We start from the raw sequence: 18,861 nt of genomic DNA on the forward strand, positions 1-18,861 counted from the left end.
CCTTAGTCAAGGATCCTACATGGATCCATGCTAATTTGTATGATGTGAAAATTTATTGCAAATACTATGCATTAAGAAGGGTAGGGGGAGTGGGAATTCATAGATTTAATGAAAACTTGGATAGGATAAGAGGCTAAGTTTCCCATGCATGGCCCCATTAGAGGAGATTGGACATATTAGATTTGAATTGAAAAACCAGCTTGCAAAATTTGAAGAAGACAAGGCTAGGCCAAAAGGAGATGGTTGTAGCATGTTTTTCAGACTCTAAAGCTTATGGAGGCCATTTAGAGTCTCATTGTTGCTGATATATATTGGACTCGGTGCCAAATTTTTTTGATATATTCAACCTTACATGGTATATGTATGTGCCATGAGTAGAGTTTTGCACATTCTGTTTCAATGGTTTGGAGTCGTATATATTTTTTGGTAAATCAAGTCATTGAAATAATATTAGTCTGAGTCTGATTTTTCAAACATTGACCAAAACATGCACAAACTTTCCAAACTTCATATATGACACTATTCAAGCCAATTGACTTGATAGAGTATATAGTAGTTTCAATGTGAGGGTTTCTCAACTGAATTTTCAAATAACATTTAAACATTTTGACAATTAGTATTTATGAACAAATGACTTACCATTTGCTTATTAAGAAATAGGTAGAAACCAATGGGAAACTTCTCAAGAGGATGACACACTCAAAACGAAGATTTATGTCCTTCTAGTTTCTCTTGTGCCCCCTACACTATCTAGGTAAACCATTCGAACCTCCTAACTAAACTAGAAAGAAAGATGGTATTTGTACCTCCACTATACTGGTATCTAACTAATTTCAATTTGGTTTCATTACAATTTGTGGAACAGCCTTTGACAAAGCAAGCGTCTCTTCCTCCCCAATCTTTGTTGCATGACAATAAAGCTTATAGGACCATGCATCCTCATCAAAATTGACATCTCAGCTAAAAACCATCTTCCATTTAGACAAAATGTAGACTTTGTAAGCCTTGCATGTCTCATTGTATCCCACCAAAGTACCACTCAAGCTAGAGGGTTCCAACTTGGTTATTTTCTCCTCAACGATATGAATGTATACAAGACAACCAAAAACACCAAAATGTGATACTTGTGGTTTCTCACAAATGAAATATGTTTCTGGTGTCTTATCCTTCAATATCTAGTGAGGTCAAATATTTGAAATGTATATTTTTGTACAAAATGCTTATGCCCAAAGACAAATGGGCAGATCTATGTCATGGATCATTTCCTTGGAAGTCTCTATGATGGGCATATTCTTCCTCTCTACAGCCACATTTTGATGTGTTTGGTAAGGCACTGTCAACTAGCTCTTGATTACTATTTCCTTGCAAAAAGTGTCAAACTCTTTGGAGGTATATACTCCTCCATTATCTAATATCAATAGTTTAATATTCTCACTAGTTTGATTTTTCTACAAAAGATTTAAACTCTCAAAACTTCCCAATGGCCTCATCCCTGGTGTTCATGATATAAAAACAGACCTTCTAAGAGGAATAAATTAATCATCAATTAATATTACCTAATAATGAGATTGAAGTAATGGTTTCACATACATCTGAAATTTGTCCTCCTTTTCAATTTGACTCAGACTTTCTAATTTGCAAAAGTCTAGAGACATGCAAATCGGATTTTAGAAATCTAATGTTGCAACCTTTGATAGGATACCAAGGCACATGCTCCTTCAAAAGCAATTACAACTGACATACACAAGCAAAAAAATTGGAGGGGCCTTCCAATCAATCTTCATATTTGAGGTTAAAGGTGGTTACATTGTCAACCCTACAAAAAGGAGCTAAAAAAAACAAAGCAACAACCTTTAGTAAACTATCATAGGTCGAGAATGGATCTTGGACATCCCATGCTTAAAAAATTCTCGCAAAACTTCCCTATTCTAGATATTAGCCCAACTATCCATATACATGGAATCCTAGAAGATTTCAGAACGTGCTCTCATACCATGTTAAATTTGTGACCATGGTAAGTAGAGCTACAACAAATTGATCTAGAAATACATATGATTCATGAACAAAAAATACAACTCTCAAACTCTCAAACTTAAACACTCAAAGTCTCAAACTTGCAACTATCATTGCATTAAATAAGAAAAAAACTAAATACACAATGAAAGTCCCAAAACTAGAATACCTCACTCTACTCTCATGCCCTGCTTTTATAACTGTAGAAAAGGGTCATGAGTTACAGTCAAGCTTGGACTAAATCTGTCCTAGTTCCCAACCTGCATGTAAATTCATGCTAGAGAAATAAATGCACCCCAAATGCATGCACCCTCCTACTCTAGACTATGTTTTTTTAATATTTTGAACAAATTTTGAAGTAAAATGATTAAATTGATTTAGATTGTAACACATAAAGCTAATGGCATTTTTGAAGTCTTGCAAAACAAAAAATCAACATGTATCCTAGTGTTTATCAAAGAAAATTAGCTTAAGATGTTGAAAAGAGCATCTAGGTCCACCAAGTTTTGTCGTAAATATCTATAGAAGAATCCCAAAAACTGTAAAACCAAGGTAAAAATTATGAATTTGTTTGATCACAATCCAACAAGATTCAAATAAATTGCATGAAGCACCATTTAAAGAATTTGTATCCCAAACAAAATGGGTAACTACAAAGAATTATTTCTCATAAAATGTAATAAAGCATCTAACTTACTGAAGTTTTCATTCCAGATTGTCACTTTTCTTCAAGTTTTTATTTTTAGTGTGAGAATGTATCTGGTCATTGAATACAATGGACCTGCATGTTATAAAAGATGATTTTAGTGCCGATGGGGATTGAGGATGGAATGTTATTCTTCATTTTGGAAGTGGAACCTACCTTTGATGATGGGAATGGATAGGGTATTGGTGCAAAATTCGTTATTCATTATGATATAAATGTATTTTTTTATTGTCTGTGGGTATCATTCTAACAATTTTAAATTGAAACTATGGGGCATCATACCTGCTTCATTGCCAAACCTGAAAAGGTGCTTGTGTCTAGACAGATTATAAGTTGTAGAGAAAGCAAAGTTTGTTAGGATGCTCGTTATCATGCAAAAAACAAGTTATATGATACTAAAATTTATTCCTTGAGGTCATGTAGAGATTTGAAAATAAGCTATTTGAAGCTCCATGCCCAAGATATTTTAAAGAAGATGTATATGTGTCAAATGCCACCATTCCAGAATTGGAAGTACCAAAGGAATCTCAATTATAAAAGCATTTCATTTTTTAAGAACTTCAATAGTGATAACAGTAACATCTTGCAAAAGATCCTAACATGCATCCACACAAATAAATCACTCAACAAGAAGACGTTAAGTGCTAGAATAATGCAAAAGATTATGAGAGATGCTCTAGAAATGGTTTTGATCTGCCATGCTATAGTTGATGTACCTTGGTAATAATCAAGTAGAAGTCAAGTGGAGGCTTTCTCAGGTTAACACTATTGAGTTTTGGTATGAACTGTGTAAAAAGATTTAATCTGACACATTTTTCTTGAAGAGTTCACTTCTTTGATGATGAGTGAAATGTTAACTCTAAACAAGTTAGATTAAACATCTTCATAGACCCAACTAAAAACTCTGATAAAAGTAGTGGTAGTTATGTTAGTAATAGGGTTGGTTACAATAATTAATCTTCACAAATAGTTATAAAGTTATGACCCCTTGCTAAGATATACAAGAGAGCATATATACCTTGGCTCTCATTGTTAGTGACCCTCCATCAGTTGCCCTATATGGATTAATTAAATAAAAGTTTCAACTTCTACTTGCTTTCCCATTGTATGAGACTTGCTAGTCCTAAGGAAATGAGTGTTGTGGACCTTGAAGGTACACAATATTAAAAAATTTTGGTTGTTAGAAGTTCAAGGTCTTTCAATTTGTTTTATTTGTGTAGATTTAATGCCATTGAATTTCAGGATGTAATCAAGTACATGGTGTGCATGTTAGCCATGCTGACTGAAATAAATGCCTAGTAAAGAAAGACTAGACAAATACAGACTTGATTGTTTCGCTAAACATGTAGGATGTGAATATGTAATAAAGGGTATTCTAATTAAATCTTGGGGATTGATTTGAATCATGGAAGGGATTTTTTATTTTGCAGACCTAAAGACCTAAGACACAACATAATTCTCTTGTTTATGGGCAACTATTCTGCAAGGTGAATAATGAAGTTTGTGTCTAATCTCTGTGGGTTTGGATCTGAGAATATTCTACAGGTCTTGAAGGATTGTTATAGGTCTCTTAAGCTAAGTCTCATCTTCTGTAGGTTCAATGAAAGACTATATATGAGATCATTCTTGTGCAGTTGTGAAGGATCTATGACAATTCTTCTGTATTGTCTGGGTAGCAAAGAGTTTAGGGCACTGATTTGGAAAAGAGCTTAAAGGTTCAGGCCACTGAAAGGCATTCTCCAAGCTCAGCATTCATCGCAGAAGTTTTGATTGAGAATCAGTATGGAAAGTGATTATTTGCCTACAGAAAAGTAAGATACATGTTAAAGTCATTCTCTTGAAACTTGAATAAATAATTACTAAAGAAAGCCACAGTGCACTTTTGGTAGAAGGAAAAATTGAAGGATCATCTCAATGACTGTATATGTATCCCTGATACGTCATTTATAGTAAAGAGACTTAAAGGATAGTTGCAATATTATAGTTGACAGGACTTCATCAATATTTGCAGTGTTACTACAACAGGTCAAACGTCCTTTCATAGTAGTAAGGGAAGAGAAAATTCATCATTTCCCTACAGCAATTTCTTAAGACTATTAATTTGACACATCACCATTGTGATAGTAACCGTTTGTATGATAGTAATCCTAAATTTTTCATGATAGTCCACCTATGGGCCCAACTGAAGAATACCTGCGGTAAGGAAGTTCTAAAGATCACACTGTTTTGCTAGCACAGAGATCTTCTAGAGTTTTCTGGCATGGTATTGAATGAGTGGTTTGTAGATCAAGGCCATCAACCTGAAGGGATCCTAAAAGCATCAACCAGCATAATCCTTGTGATGTACTATTGATAGCAAGATGCTTCAAGTACAAAAAGGATCATTACACTTGAGGTGTAATTATCATTAATGCATACAGAACAAAGTATAGTAGGCAAGTTGTTTCAGATGCTTTTGATTAATATATGATTCTAGACCAGAGCCTTTAAGTTTAGAGACGCTAGAGGCTCCACTTGGAGTGTTCATGACAATAATAAATAAGACAGTATCTTTGACTTTAATGTCTACAAGAACTTGATGAGTTAAGTGATCAAAAAAATGTTTTTAAACAAAGAAGTGCAGGAGGAATGGAGGAGCAATGACAATATTCATTTAAAGCAATTATGGTGGTATTTGATGTAGTGAATTGTAGCAATAATCGAAGGACCAATGATGGTGTATGGAAGAAAACATTTACATCTTTATCTAGCAGTTGGAGCAATGAAAGTTTATGCAGCACCTTCATATTGGTACCCTTGAGTATCCTTTGAAGTCTGGAAGCTAGGAGAAAAAGGGAATGGAACTTTCAGAGATATTCCTTATAATAGCCTTTATCTGCATGAAAACATATCAAATCCTATGTCTTGACAAGCATGATAAGCAGATGGAACTCTAAGGACCCTGATCTTCACATCTTGATTATGTTATTGAGCTCATTGGTGCATTAACCAAAGATCTTATGAAAGACAGACTTATGAATATGGATGCCTAGATATCATCAACTGGGTAATTTAATTCATTGGTCATCATCATCTAGCAAAGGAGGATAATGTCGTTATTCCTAAACTCAATAAATTTGCATTGCCTTAAGGTTATGGTGATAATTTTCTTTGATCTGGAAACCAAGATCTCCATCAATTGAATCTAACAGCCCTTATCAGCATGAAAACATATCAAATCCTATGTCTTCACAAGCATGATAAGAAGATGGAACTGTGAGGACCCTGATCTTGACATCTTGATTATGCTATTGAGCTCCTTGATGCATTAAGCCAAGATCTTATGACAGACAGACTTATGAATATGGATGCTTGGATATCATGGACTGGTTAATTTAATTCATTGGTCATCGTCATCTAGCAAAGGGGGATAATGAAGCTATTACTAAACTAAACAAATTTGGATTGACTTAAGGTTCTGGGGATCATTTTCTTTGATCTGGAAACCAAGCTCTCCATCAATTGAATCAAGGTAATATATAAGTATGGTTGCCTCTAGACTTTTAATACTTGCATGATGATTTTTACACAATCTGGTCAAACCACTTATTAAACTCTTCTATAGTTTCAACTTGATTTCCTTTAGAACTACTAAGAGAAACCAATAAGTATCTGTTATCTTTTCGTTCTCCCCATTTCTCAAGGAAAGCAATTTGAAGGGGGCCATGCATTGAATTAATTTTCAAGAATTCCTTTCCACCATTCCACAGGAGACAATGTAAACAACTTTGTGGTGACGTCTAAGTGTCTCGCTCCTCCCATTTTCAATATCACACTCCTAATTTGGCCAATGATCCAAGGCAAAAAGGACATTATTTTCTTGAAATATAGGAATGTTATCAATGGCATTTTCTAGAACTTCATGTGGAGCATCATTAGTTTGAGAGAATTCTAGTGGTTTGTAGATGTCATCTAACCATGGTGTGGCCATATCTATTAGAAATGAGGAACTTATATCATCAACAAACTAAATACTTGAGCTACATGACTTTTGTGATTGGTGTGCTAGTTTGTATAACTTTCTTCTATAATAGCTTTCCAGTTTTGCAATCTAGTGAAAAATGCCCTATGATCATGTTATTGTAGTATATCTCTTCAACACAACCTCCTTATGCAGAGTCACTAGATGGACTTTTATAACTTTTAATTGTAGGATCATCAATACATGAATGTAAAAATTCAATGCAGGAGGAAATGGGCATCCTTGGAAATAGTGCCAAACTGTTACCACCCAATTTATTACTTATAATAAAAAGCCCTAACTATAAATGTGAAACCCCAAGGGGAACTTATATAAACTACCATTGTCACCTCAACGGTACCTTCCCTCACATTAGGTTACCTCTTCTCCAATACAAGTGAGGGATCCCTAAGGTAATCTATGTCCAAAAAAAGGTGCTCATGTTCATCTTCTTAAATAGATTTCTGTTAATAAGTATTTTTTAGAAGTTGAAAGTATGGGATATCCTTGAATCCAAAGAAGTCAGTTGTAGGATTTTATGAAAAAAAGCTCCATAGGAACATAGTGTCAAAGGAAGTCATCAAAATAGATCCAACCATCATATAAGAAATTCAACAAATCCCATTACCTAGAAGCAAGAAATTAGGTCAATCTTCATTCGATAAAATAAATTTCATCAAGAGGTACATACTAAATTTTGTAGAGATTACCAAACCTATATCCAATTTGTTGAAGGACTAAGATCTTAAATGGGATGTGAGTACTCTACCTTGTGCACAAAAGTATGAGTGAGTGGGAAAAAGTGAGGGCAATTTTTGGCATGGAGGAGGGAAGGCTAGAGAAGGCAGATTAGCGCAGAATTTTGGAGGTTTGTTCATGGGTAATGAACAACAGAGTCATCGATTCCCTAGATCAGTCAAGAAATGACTGTAAGTGGGTAGTTTTGGAAGCCCTAAGGACTGATATTTGGAGAAGCCAAAATAGCAATCAAGAGAGTTGATTAATGTTGCGCCCTAGATCAACAAATGCAAATGGAATTGCAGTGATAAGAGGGTAGGTTGTCAAGTGCTAGGTGTTGGTATCTATGAAGGATGAAAGAGAAACTAGTGGGTAGCTTGAAGACCTCAAGTAAAGTGTTCATGAAAGGAATCAATGGACTTTTAGGAGGCAGATTGATGGAATCCCTAGTTTAGCTAATGAAAGAAGCCATATGGTTGATAAGAGGCTAGTTCCAGAAGAGCCAATGAGTAGACTTCTTAGTGGAGCAAGAGGGCTGCTAATGGGTAGATAAGTGAGCCAAAGTTTAGTGACATAAAAGAAGATATGATCATTCATAGTGGTAGGTTCGAAAGCTGAAGATGCAATTGCAGTGATCAGGAGACTGGGAGGCAAGAGGACCCACCATATGCATTCAAGGTATGTGGACTAAAAGGGTTGTGGGTCGCCACATCAACAAGTAGGTCAACTGTATCTTGTTCAAGGTAGATTGGTGGTCATCATAGTTGACACCAAGCCCTAGTTGTGTCCTTGTATCAGGGATGTATGTAAGGGCCATGATCCCTAGTATGGAAGCCCTAAGACTGTTGTATTATAGTTTGTAATAAAACAAGTAGTGAATTTAAAAAGTTTAAAATTGTCATGTGCACTAGTTGATTCACCGATGGTTGTTATTCCATTATGCAAAGTAGAAGTGTTGAGACATTTGAGTGTATTTATGATCATGATTTTAGACATAGACCAAATTCTTTAGTGCCGTGTAAAATCAACATGGTATCAGAGCTACCTTGAATGGCCACTGTATCAAAGTGTGTACAGTGGAAGTAGTGTCAACTAGTGCAAATCATTTAGACTCAGAGAGAGCCTAGCTTCAGAGGGCGCAAACCTATGGATGTTTGAGATCATCAAGTTCATATGAGATGAGGCAGAGAAACTATCGAGATAGTGTGGCCCATTCTATAGCATATGCTACAATGATGGATGCCAGATGGGCTAGTGTCGTCGGCGACAATGATGGTTACTTCCGTGCAATGGAAGTACCTCCCTTGCTAAGAGGGAGTGTTGATTTGTGTGGCTTGGGAGGAACTCCACAACCCTAGGTGTTGAGTTTGTGAGAGGTTTAACCACAAAATGGTTTTTTCGGCAAAGAATCCAAGCAATGGGGTTTTGCACCCAAGGTGTGGGACTGGGTGCAAAATCAAGAGGAAAAATTATTATTTATTCATTGTTGCAAGTGGAGAACCCTTAAGGGAGCAAAGGTGAGCTAAGGCTATGATGAAAGGTCTTAATAAAATGAAGAAATTAATTTTCTTTGAGTTAGTAGGGGTTTGTCTAGAAACTTCAAGTCGGCCTAAGCTTGAAAATACACTTTTGGGGGAAACAACTACCCTCATGAGAATATTATAAGAAGGGAAATTGTGAGACTCATTTGATCAACCAACAAGGCATCTCTTCCCAAGTGAAAATAGAGCTTAGGAGGTTGAATTCCTCAAGTAACCAAGCTAGATAAGGAGCAGAAAGAAGATGAGTGATTTGTATTTGTTTCTCAAGTTCTGGTTCAAGTACAAGGAGGAGGGTTGGCCAAGTTTGAAAGGAATGTTTTGGGCACAAGTTTGGGAAAAATACCATAGTGTGACATGGCGTAGAATATTTGGTTCTTGAGAGGTAGGCCGAGTCCTAAAGGGAGATTGTTTTGGAAGGCTGAAAGTAATGTCGCCAAGTTGGAACAAGGCGACGTACATTGGAGGACCCATGTAGAGTTCTGGTGGTAGAAAAGGAGGATTATGCTTGGTTGAAAAGGTATGGTTGGAGGCCAAATTTAGGGCTTCTCTATAGTTGTAATAGAAGCACTAGAAGAGGGTCGAATTACTCATAGTATAATGTGCTCAAATCCAAAGTTGTTTAGAGGCCTAGTAGAATGCTTTCAAGAAGAAAGAGTATAGGTTTGGTGAAATTGGTAAGAGTTGTTCCTAAAGTATTTAGGACAGATGTTTGAGCCCTTGCTAGGGCTTCCTCCTAAGTATACACTGCTACTATTTTGATTTGTTCGGGAGTCTAAATTGCTCGCTCAAGATCTGCAAATGGATGGGAGGGTCGTGACCCTGAGATGGTGATGAGACAGTTGGGTTATCCCTGTAATGAAGGCCGCAGAGTCCAAACATGAGTGTATTTGTACAAGGGTTTCTAAGTGTCGATAAAACCTAAAGAGGGTTGTGATTACTCTACCTTGTGCATAGAAGTATAAGTGAGTGGACAGAAGTGAGGGCAGTTGTTGGCATGGAGGAAGGAAGGCTAGAGAAGGCAGATTAGTGGAGAAGTTTGGAGGTATGTTCATGGGTAATGAACAACAGTGTCATGGATGCCCTAGATCAGTTAAAACAAGACTGTAAGTGGGTAGTTTTGGAAGCCCTAAGGAATGATATTTGAAGCAGCCAAAATAGCAGTCAAGAAAGTTGATTAATGTTGTGCCCTAGATCAGAAAATGCAAATGTCATTGCAGTGATAAGAGGGTAGGTTTTCAAGCCCTACGTGTTGGTACCTTTGAAGGATGAAAGAGTACCTAGTGGGTAGCTTGAAGACCTCAAGTGCAATGTTCATGAAAGGAACCAATGGAATGTCAGGAGGCAATTTGATGGGATCCCTAGTTCAGCTAATGAAAGATGTCATATTTTTTATAATAGGGTAGTTTCAGAAGACCCAATGAGTAGAATTCTTAATGAAGCAAGAGGGATACTAGTGGGCAGATTAGTGAGCCAAAGTCTAATGACACAAAAGGAGTTGTGATCATTGATATTGGCAGGTTGGACAGTTGAAGATACAGTTGCAGTGATCAGTGGATTGGGATGCAAGAGAACCCACCAGATGTGTTCAAGGTACATGGACTAAAAGGGTTGTGGGGTGCCACATCAACAAGTAGGTCAAGTGTATCTTGTTCATGGGAGATTGGTGGTCATAGTTGTTGACACCAATCCCTAGTTGTGTCCTTGTATCAGGGTTATATGTAGGGGTCATGATCCCTGGTACGTGAGCGCCAAGACTGTTGTATTGTAGTTTGTAATATAACAAGTAGTGGGTTTAAAAAGTTTAAAATTGTCATTTGCACTAGTTGATTCACTGATGGTTGTTATTATGCTGTGCAAAGTAGAAGTGTTGAGGCATTTGAGTGTGTTTAAGATCATGATTTTAGACATAGCCCAGATTCTTAAGTGTCATGGAAAATCAACAAGAAGATGCCAATCCTGGAATGGATATAAATGACATTAAAGGAGAGCACTACAACAATGGTGGTGATCTTGATGATTTTGATTATAAGATGTAGAAGAATGAGATATAGCCTGTGACTCATCACTCATGAGATTCCTCTACTAATCCACCCTATTTTTTTTTTCCATTGGCATCCTCATCAATAGTATCATCTTATTTATGTAAAATTCATTTTAATGATGTTGAAAACTATAGTTCTGACTCCCAACTTCATGGTTCTATATATATGATCCATGGTGTATTCTTGTGTATTTGATATAGTTCTATTTTCTAAATGTTAAAAAAAATTACATCTTTCTGTCTGCATTTGTTTCTATAATTTTAATCATTTCTAATTTTATATACACACGTATCCCTCAAGTCCTGTTTGGGGGCTTTCATGTCTATGTCAAACACTCAAATCTGGTCCCAGTGTCAGGTGACCTAGTTTGCATTAGAAAGAAATATTAACACATAAATTGTCCCAAACTAATAACACCAAATACACTCATTAAAGTTGCATCTTCAGCTCCAAACACTTGATCAATCCACATCACCATTAAATTTCCCAAAACGCTCATTCAAAAATTTAAGATCACAATTCCACAGGAGTGCCCAGTCTTGCTAATCATGAAATGAATATGATTGAATTTATAAACTCTTGTCAATCCTAACTCTGCCTTCTTCTCCATAATTTGGTATACAAGTTTAACCCCTTTGAAGTTTTAACAATAAAAATCATAGAAATGATATTAGAAAAATACCTTTCGAACATATCCATACACACTCTCTTCTCGGATCCTTGAAGGTTGTCATTTTATCTCCATATGCAGACGATATGTTTTCTGCTCCACATTGTAGAAAAAACCCACCAATTAGGAGCAAAATATCTCAATTAAAGCTCAAAAAAGAGCAAACGCAGATCTGATCTTGTAAATTCACGTTAAAATCTCATCGAACCCATAGGGCAGCAAAGGATTGAATATTATAGAGTGGTATCTATGGTGAAATCCTAGAGATTATGAGCAGAGGGAGTGCGCACTAAACTCTCACCCAACTTGGGAAGAAATAATAGTGGCGGGAAATTAAATTAGATTCTAATATATTGGTTTTAGATTTTAAAGTAGTGGGAAATTAAATTAGATTCTAATAGATTGGTTAATAGGTAGTAAAATATTATATGGAGATTGTTATGGTAGCTGGTAGCTTATGTTTCCACTATTGAGTTTAAGTTTTTTTTTCATTTAATGAAAAGGAGTTCACTTGACATAGAGGTTATATCTAATAATAATATTGAAATCTCACAAGGCCATAATGTTGGTTTAATTAGGACATCAATAAAAACTATATAACACCTTTTTAATACAAGCAACTATGTTTATATAAGGAGGGAAGAGGGACATGAGGTTTACACATAAGGAAAATATCTACTAACCCTTAAGGAGATCACAAATATTCTCAAATATGTGAATAATATTATCAATAAAATCATATAGCTATAGGTAGCCTATTATATTTTAGGAACTTCACTTAGAGCTGAAAAATACCCTATTAGAAGCTAGCCATAGTTTAGAAGGCCTCCACATGTGTTGTTAAGAAATACACGGGATAAAATTTAACTAAAGGAAATAAGGGGTACAATAAGATCAATGTGTAGCACCTACTCAAATCACCAAGAATATACCCAAACCATCAAGATGGCACACTTCTCTGAGTAAAATTATGGAACACCATGGAACAACTCAACTTAAAACTTATAGCCAAATCATCAAGAGTTATAATAGAGTGCTTAAGTGAACACAATAAAAATAATACACATTAGAGATATCATATATGCATGGATCATACATATCAAGCTAAATGTGGTAGATAAAAGAACGTATTACTACACCTAGTGTCCTAGATGGCTAAGGTAGGGTGTCATCAAACCATTGGTACATCCATGGATTACATATAGATCTGTGTATCCTAGTTGGAAAATGATCAATGTGACAAGAATCGTAGGGTTTGAGATGACAATGAAAATTTTAGAATATCATCTAGAATCCCATATAGAAAATGGGGTAATAGATCCTATGGAATCCAACATGTGATCTGCATTGGGAAATCCTCAAAAGTATCTATGAAGAAGGATGTCTCATTGATGGGGTCAAGAATAGGTATGACGCCTCACTAATTTGATAGTTGAAGAAGTTTGAATCTTGGTTAGTCAATTTGGCCCTAAGTAGGCAAGGCAACATGGAAAGAGGTGACACCCTTGGAAGAGTTCTAAAGGGGAAGGCCACATAAGACCTTATATAAAAATCTAAATCCAAGGACCTCCCTCATAAAATGAGTTAGACATGTATTTAAAGAATGTAGACAACGACCCATCTAAATCTTAATAAAGACAATAGAACATCCCTTGAATATCATAATAAATGGGGCATCTATAGATGAGGTGATCCTCTAATTCTATCTTGTGTATATGGAAAATCTAGCAGATGTCACTGAGAATAGGAAGATCATGATGATAAGTTTCAACTCGATGCCAATGTAAACCCACTTTGAATGCACCAAGGGGAAACTGAAGGGCATCATTTGGTGCTCTTTGTGCGTATGTGGTTAAACAAAAAGGCCCCCTCTCATTTTCATGAAGTGTTCCTAATACAAATCCATGTTAGAGTCGAGGCCCTGAAAAGATGAAGTCCAAGTACATTGAATGTATTGCTTATAAATAACCTCTCTAACACCCTTACAAAAACATACAATGATGTCATTTACATTGGAGGTGTAAATCACTTGAATTGTGTTACAACTTTAATCGCTCCCCCACAAAAATGTGTCATGTTTTCTTGTGATGATACATCAACCCTATTGGATAAAAACATCATGATTTAAAAGGAATTTAAACATGACGTAACTTTAATAGTGCCCCACATTCACCCCTAGCTCACCACTCATGGATAATGTGAGGCTATTTCAAGCATTGATGTAGATAATATAATTTTATTTTCTCTTATGTATAGTATTTTACATTGACATAATTGAGTTTGTTTAGCAAACAAAATATTTGTAGAGGGTTCACTCCTTGTGCTTTAGGGCTAGACAGGCCTTGTCTTTATGAGTGATCTATTCATTTACAACTCCTTATGTGAGAGAGAACTACATGCTCCATCTCAACATGAAGTGTAGATATTGTGAGAAACTTAGATCAAGGTTTTGCAAATTATCCAATTATTCTACATTTGGTATACATGGTAATAATGGAATTACCCACAAACACATACACTCAAGACCAATACCTAGTTCTCTAAAATTCACTTTGGCGAGGCACCTGCAATAAGAAATCCGTGGAGACAACTTTAGAAAGATTGTGGAAATTTCAGAATGATTCAAAAGTACATAGACCTTTGTCTTTGATAGAATGGATAAGGAGGCAAAATAAAACTTTTCAAAATGGATCAATTAAGTGGAAAGCATATAAGATACTAGCTTCTCTCTAGTAGAAAACTAAATTGTGTGGAAAAAATTGGTACCATCTTTTCTTCTATTTGGAAATTGGACTATGTGGAAGACATGTAATGGGGTAGATGGTTATGATGGGAGTTGAATTTTGGGTTCTAAGTGGTAATTTCTATAGACTTCCAAATGATCTCATTGTTAATTTGCAAGGTGTATATTGTTTTCCTTAAACCTGGATTGTTGATCCAATAAATACATCCTTATGGTACCACGACTAGATGACTTCTAATGTGTTGGGACTAGAAAGGCTTCATATTGGACAATGGAATTATTACATTAGGAGGCTTATCAAGAGTCATGTTGGAGTAGGAGAAGAATAGGATGAGTTTATTTGCTTCAAAAATCCTACATTTGAGAACCAAACAACGTGAGTAGGATACAAAGAAATGTTTTCAAATGAAATACAAGGTGAGTCAAATCAGGGTGGAAATCTCTATGGAATACCATAACCCCTTTGAAGACTTGGATATTTGTACGGTTGGCACTAAAAAACAAGATTTTGACACAGGAGGCTTTTTAAAGAAAGAGTTGGCAAGGGTTGGGACAATGTGTTTTATGTCGATAATCCAAGAAAAATATTATACATTTTCTTATAAACTACCCATATACGAGGATTTCTTTGTCATGGTTGGGAGCTTTAACATGTTGTAAAAATATCTAGCAAGGAGAAAGTATTGAAGATTTTCTAAAGTTTTTGTATGATATTAAAGAGTTAAATCCCTTTAGGAGACCACCATTCATTGTTCCTTGGGGAATTTGGCTATCCTTTAATTCTAGTATCTTGTGTATATGGAAAAGCTAACAAATGTTATATTTAAGAAGAGGAGGGTTATTATGATTAGTTTCAACTCAACACAAATGTAAACCCACTTTGAACACACCAAGGGGGATCTACAGGGCAACATCTGGTGCTCTTGTGCATATGTGGTTAAACAAAAAGGCCTCCTTTCATTCGCATGAAGTATTCCTAGTACAAATCCATGTTAGAGTCGAGGCCTTGAAATGATGAAGTCTATGTACATTGAATGTATTGTCTATAAATAACCTCTCTAACAACCTGACACAAACATACAATGATGTCATTTACATTGGAGATGTAAATCACTTGAATTGTGTTACAACTTTAATCACTCCCCCACAAAAATATGTCATTCTTCCTTGTGATGATGCTTCAACCCTATTGGAGAATAACCTCACACTGTAAAAGGAATTTAAACATGTTGTAACTTTAATAGTGCCCCACATTCACCCCCACGCTCACCACTCATGGCTAATTTGAGGTTATTTCAAGCATTGATGTCGATAATATCATTTAATTTTCTCTTATGTATATTATTTTATATTGGACACAATTTAGTTTAGTGGTTAAGGACTTAAGATTTAGGGGATTTAGGTGTTCATGGTTAAGGGGTTAGCAATTAAGGTGTTTAGGCGGTGAAGGGTTAGGGGTTAAAAGGGTCACTGGTTAAGAGGATAAGGAGTTATGGCTTAGGAGTTGGCTCATGGATTATAGGTTAGGGGTTAGCGTCTTAAGATTTAATGAGTCAAGGGGTTTATGGGTTATGAGTTTTGAGTGTAGGGGTTAAGGGATTATGGATTGGGGGTTAAGGAGATAGGGAATTTGGTGGTTATGGGTAAGGTCTTATGGTTTGTGATAATTGGACTCCTAATCCCCTTATCACCATTATTGGGGGTTCCGTTATCAACTTCTCTTGCTACCTTCCCTCTAGGTCCCCTAGACCCTATGAAATTAAGTCCTAAGCCCCCTTCTCATTCTCTAATGCTAGGATTATAGATCTTAGTAAACCATGTTTTTACCTCCGATTTCTAGCATTAATGCTACCCTTGTGTCCCCTTGTCTCATTCAATACACCATAACATACCCCCCACAACCTTTTTGGTCATGCCGTTCCACTTTTCCTAATGTTATGAACCCCCTAAAATGGTCCTAATGGCCCTACAACTACACCCTTGGGCCCCCTTGGCTAAGGGATTAAACACATTAGGGGTTATGGCTTGTGATAAGGGAGCCCCTAATCCCCTTATCACAGCTAGAAAGAGGCTCATGAACACCATCAATATCTACTGGAGGTGTTCTGACGAAAGCAATAATGAATACAAAAGTTGTGGTCGATAGGACAGGGATCATCAAGATGTTAAAGCATCGAATGTAAATATGGTTTTCAATGCCAGTGATCTAGTCACATAAAATACCCCATAAATTTGTTCTTTGGGACACCCCTGGATTCAATAATTAATCCAAACTAAGAGGATTCGTTGCTGAGGTGACAATGGAAACAACCTTGACTTGATGCACAATGACACTTTGTAAGCCTTGCACAACTAGAGTGTTGGTTTCATCATCAACAAGAGGAACAATTGACAAGTGGCAAACATCTCACATTTAGGGAACTTGGTCATAAATCTTTATGCATGTTTCTCCACAGAGGGTACCTTTCACATTTCCCAAGGTACAAATTACATATTTGGATGAACTTTGGATAACTTGTCACATTCCACTAGATTCATGCATGAAGAGGAGATCCCATCCTTTAAGAAGATTTTGGAGGATTTCATGGCATAGTCAAGGGTCACATGTATAAAATAAGAACACCATAGCCAAGAATAAGAAAATTGGCATTTGTGTCAGGTGTCAGGGAGTGTTAGGGAGTGCCATGGAAACACAAGGGGGAACTAGCTCAAAATGCATGGAAATGAACGAATAAGAGTGTGTGATAAGGAGTGTCAGTGAGTTTCAGGTGTGTTAAGGAGGGAGTGACAAGGTTATATGCTAGGCAGTGCTAAGGCATGCTAGATTTCTAGGGCATGTCAGGGAGTGCTAGGGAGTGCCAAAGCATGCCAAGGAATGTAGGGGGTGCTAACATGTGCCACATAGTGCCAAGGGATTGTTAGATGTGCCAGGTGCTATGGCATGTCAAGATGTAAACTATGTTGCTCAGTTGTCTTATGGACACAATTGGATGTGAGCCTTGACATGGTAACTTGTAACTTGTTAAGTTGGATAAGTTGAAATTATACATGAGTAGCCTAAGATGAGTTATAGTCAGTTCTTAGGTGAACACGACATAGTCTAGTTGTAGTAATTGTAACTTGGTCAAGTTGTTGTAGTTGAGGCAAGACTTGGTTAGGTTCCCAAGACCCAAAAAAGGTAAGGGTAGTTGTGAGGGCATTATAGCTAAGAAGTGCGAGGGAATGCCAACGAATGAAAAGGCATGCTAACACATCTCAAGCATTGGCAATGCATGTTGAGGAATGTTACGGAGTGTTAGAGAATCACAATGGAGAAATAGGTCAAAATACATGGAAATGAACAAATAAGTGTGTGTGCCAAGGAGTGTCAATGAATTCCAGGTGTCTCAAGGAAAAAAATGTGTTAGTAGAAGGTTAGAATAGGAATTGTAGGAGGCAAGCCTATGGTTACAATTATAAGGGGTTGGTAAAATTAGTTTCAGACAAAGGGAGACTTTGGGTTGGGCACAACACTATTTTGCCAATGACTCGGTTGGGTTCCCAAATCACAAAAATAGTAAAGTTATCTATGAGGGCATGACAATTAGGTAATGTCAAGGTGTACTAGGGAATGCTAGGATGTACTAACACATGCTAGAAAATTCCAAGGCATGCTAAGACAAGCCAACTGCTAAGGCATGCCAAGATGTTCCAGGTACCAAGGTGTGGCGTGAATGCATGCTAAAGAGTGTTAGGGCCAAGTGCCAAGGAAACACAAGGGGACACTAGTTTCAAATGCATGGAAATGAAGTGGCAACGAGTTCTAGGTGTGCTAAGGAGGGAGTGGCAAGGTATGTTATGCAGTGCCATGGCATGCTAGAGTGCTAGGGAAGCATACTAAGATGTGCCTGCAAGCGCCAAGGTCTGCCAATACATGCTAAAAAGTGTTAGGGAGTGCCAGGGAAACATAAGGGAGACCAAGGTCAAAATGCATGGAAATGAATGAATAAGAGTGTGTGATAGGGAGTGTTAGCGAGTTCCAAGTGTGCTAAGGAGAGAGTGACATGGTATGCTAGGTTGTGCTAAGTCATGCTAGATTTCTAGGGAAACATGCAGCCAAGATGTGTCAGGTGCCAAGGTGTATCAACATGTGCTAGGAAGTGTTAGGGAGTGCCAGGGAAGCACAAGGGAGCACTAGGTAAAATTAATGCATGAAAATGAACAAATAAGAGTTTGTGACAGGAAGTGTTAGTGAGATACAAGTGTGTTGAGGGAGTAACAAGGTATGATAGGCAGTGCTAAGGGATGCTAGAGACCAGGGAAACATACCAAGATGTGTCGGGTGCTAGGGTGTGCCAATGCATGCCAAGGAGTGTTATGGAGTGCCAAGGAAACAAAAGGGATCACTAGTTTCAAATACATGGAAATG

This window comes from Pinus tabuliformis, chromosome 7 (genome assembly GCF_031772625.1).
Source record: "Pinus tabuliformis cultivar Carrire ecotype Pingquan chromosome 7, CPIR1, whole genome shotgun sequence".
NCBI lineage: Eukaryota > Viridiplantae > Streptophyta > Pinopsida > Pinales > Pinaceae > Pinus > Pinus tabuliformis.